This window comes from Anomaloglossus baeobatrachus, unplaced genomic scaffold, assembly GCF_048569485.1.
Source record: "Anomaloglossus baeobatrachus isolate aAnoBae1 unplaced genomic scaffold, aAnoBae1.hap1 Scaffold_70, whole genome shotgun sequence".
In the NCBI taxonomy this organism is placed as follows: domain Eukaryota; kingdom Metazoa; phylum Chordata; class Amphibia; order Anura; family Aromobatidae; genus Anomaloglossus; species Anomaloglossus baeobatrachus.
This window is the reverse complement of record NW_027445074.1, coordinates 675,759-679,432: the sequence shown is the minus strand read 5'-3', so window position 1 is coordinate 679,432 and position 3,674 is coordinate 675,759. Positions and strand designations below refer to the sequence as shown.

The 3,674-nt window shown below is 48.1% G+C and overlaps 1 pseudogene; it reads right to left on the bottom strand.

The window, feature by feature from the left end:
• Positions 1-1,362: 1,362 nt before the first annotated feature.
• On the bottom strand, positions 1,363-1,569 carry LOC142286880 (U2 spliceosomal RNA; annotated as a pseudogene).
• Positions 1,570-3,674: the final 2,105 nt, after the last annotated feature.

The following is a 3,674-nucleotide window of genomic DNA, read 5'->3' as shown; positions in this document are numbered from 1 at the left end:
ATGGGCAGTGGCCCGCCGGTACCAGATCGGGGAGTGAAGAGAAGCCAGCACCATCCGGCAGGGCCTACGGACCCCGACCAGGCTAGGAGTCGCCGTAAAACCGGTCAAATCCGTTAGCGACAGGAACCTCCAGGGTTTCCCAGCAGTCAAGACCCGATTGAAGGCAACAGCTCACACCGTAGAGGGAAGCACAGTCACCGCCAAGGCTACAGTTCACAGGGCCAGAGCCTGCGGGCAAAAGGGGCTCCCTCAGCATCCATCCAAGCTGGGGAGCGGGTTACCGGTGGGAAGCCCGCTAGATTTTGGGGGAATAAAAGGGGTCCAACACCACATCCCCACAGGTGCACACCCACCCATCAAAGAGAGCTATAAGCCAATACCACCTTCACATTGCCAGTGTACCAAGGACATGTTGAGCAACATGAAGGCGGCTGGGGTTATCCGTGACAGTTGTAGCCTTTGGGCAGCTCTGTTGATCCTGTTAAAAAAGAAGGACGGCACCACTCCCCGTATTGAGGAATCGCTAGCTGCATTGAGAACTGCAAATTATTTTTCTACCCTTGATCTCACTAGTCACTATTGGCAAGTGTCCGTTGCTGAGGCAGACCCCTATGGGTCTCTGCGAGTTCAAAAGCATGCCCTTCGAGCTGTGCAATGCGCCAGGAACCTTCCAGAGGCTGATGGAATGCTGCTTGGGACAAGATTTTAGGGTGTATAAAAAGGGAGATTAGATCCCGTGATCCCAACGTATTGTTACACCTCTATAAATCACTTGTAAGGCTACATCTGGAATATGGGAACCAGTTTTGGGCTCCACATTTTAAAAAGGACATTCAGAAGTTAGAGTCAGTTCAAAGGTGGGCAACTAGACTACTACAAGGAATGGAAGGCCTCCCATATGATGACAAGTTGAAAAAGTTATTAAGTGATTATTGGCTGCAATGGGGCTTTCTGGCTGGTGCCAGCCTCTCTTCTTAGCACACAGGAACCACAATCCCTACACCATGCTTCAATGGATTCTCTCATCCCAGCCCAGTAAAACTACATATTTTACACAGTCATAAGCAGCCAAAAGGGATCTATTCTATTCAATTGCAAATGATCTAGATAAGACTGAGAATAAGATACTGCACGGGACATAGCAGAGTTGGTCAAGTTGAGTGGAGATGAGTTTGCTATTTGGCACAGCTTTTTGCATCAATAAAGCAAGTAAAAGGTGTGAAAGATAAAAAAAAGGGTGAAAGTGTGAAAAGTGAATTGGCCAAATTGAGGTGCATATAAAGTTTTTGCTTTCTTTCAATTCACTAATGGGGCTCATTTGAATCAGGTGAATTGAGTTCTGCTTTTGGAAACTGGGTTAAGAAGGGGTGCACCGGTCCTGGAGGTACTGCAATACCAGGTCAATGCGTGGAGTGGACAGAGCAAGATTTTTTCCATCTCCTTGTTCTAAAAATCCATTTAATATATGGTCCCCAGAGAGGGGACGTATCAGATATTAAACTGATAAGAACAGATTTAATTTTTTTTTTTTTCTGTTTATCAGTAGGACTTCAAAATAACAAAGGTGATCGCCTCCCGTTGCCTGGGAACCGTCCAGGCACAAGAGGGCTATGTGTCACCAGAAGGCGCACACACTTCCTCAAGGCCGGCAGACGTGCAATCCCAGGCACCTTCCAGTACCGACCAAGGTAGCGTCCTCCGAAACTACACTTGATCTTAGCCAAAAGGCCGAGAAGCTATAACCCGAATTGGTTACGGCCTTGAGTGGCACCCTGGCCTATACCGGACACATCTTAGGGAGAGGGAGACAAACCCACGCCTACAGAAGACATTTTGTCACCCAAGCCAACCCTTGAAAAGGCTGTTTTGCAGAGCAAAAACAAGAAGAATGGTGCTTTTTGCAGCCGCCGCCCACTGCAATGAATCTGAATAACTCCTCCTTTTGGACACAAGCACCTCCCCTCCCCCTTGCAGTCTTTCCAATTCATGATACAAAAAGACGGACGGACAGGACAGGACAGGACAGGCTGCCTGACTTTCCGTCACTGCCACCCTTTGCCATCCTTGCCCGTAGAAAGCCCTTTCATCATCCCCAAACCCTAATCTTTTCCCTTCCCTTCCCAGATGCGTCTCACTCCCTTTCATTAGGAAGTGAGCGCAGCCTTTTCTCCGTTCTGCACATGCGCGACGTTAAACACAAATGCGCAGGCGTGCGTTCCATTACCCTCACTGCATTCCACTCCCATACAGGAAGTGGGCGCAGCTATTACTACGGTCGCACATAAAAGAACCCACGGCCACCACTGCACATAGCTGACTCCACCACAGGACACCCACTTCTACACCAACGCAGGTAAGACAGGATCGGCACCTCTATGCTCCCGTTACAATCAGGCTCAGTCACCATGTGATAACGCTCTCAACTCTTTAGTTGCAGGCTCCCCTTGCTTCACCTCCACTGGCTGTGCTGCCATTTCCTCTCCCACCTGGAAGGTATACTTTATTCCACTATTTTCCTGTTTCTCTCTTCCCCCTTTTCCCATAACCTACTTTTATCTGCATTTGTGGGGTATCTATATGCTATTTACATCATAGTTTTATTCATTAATATGGAAGGGAAGAGTGCCCATGAGAGTGTTGAACTGCGGAGAGCAAGAGATTAAGCTGCTCCGATTTGCCACCATTGATAAGCTGTTCTCAGTAGATACACATGCTATCCAAACAGCAGCATCCACCATTGCTTCAGCCCACCCATTCAGTGACAGCTCACCAAGTCAGCCAGAGGAGTGGTGTAAGGAATTACACGTAGGCACTGACTCCACACCTTCACATCACAAGAAGGGGGTCTACAGGCTAGTGCAAGAATACGAGCAAGTCTTCAGCAAACATCCGCTAGACTTTTGAAGAATAAAAGGGGTCAAACACTACATCCCCACAAGTGCACACCCACCCATCAAAGAGAGATATAAGCCAAAACTACCTGCACATTACCAGTGTACCAAGGACATGTTGAGCAACATGAAGGAGGCTGGGGTTATCCGTGACAGTTGTAGCCTCTGGGCAGCTCCGTTGGTCCTGTTAAAGAAGAAGGACAGCACCACTCCCCTGTATTGAGGAATAGCTAGCTGCATTGAGAACTGCAAATTATTTTTCTACCCTTGATCTCACTAGTCGCTATTGGCAAGTGTCCGTTGCTGAGGCAGACCGGGAGAAGACCGCCTTTGCCACCCCGATGGGTCTCTGCGAGTTCAAAAGCATGCCCTTCGAGCTGTGCAATTTGCCAGGAACCTTCCAGAGGCTGATGGAATGCTGCTTGGGACACCGAAACTTTGAAACGGTACTGCTATACCTTTATGATGTTATTGTTTATTCTAAAGCAAACAAGATTTTAGGGTGTATAAAAAGGGAGATTAGATCCGGTGATCCCAACGTATTGTTACCCCTCTATAAATCACTTGTAAGGCCACATCTGGAATATGGGGTAAAGTCCTGAGCAGGTTGATAACCATTGGTTTGAGCATGGTAGGGTGTAGTGCGCATCTTCCTGCATCGGTAAAAGCTGCAGAAGTCCTTGAAGATTTCCGCTTCAAAGGCTGTGCCTTGATCTGTGAGGACTCTCTCTGAGTAGCCATGAGGTCTGCATAAGTGTGCTTGGAAGACCTTCGCTGCACTAT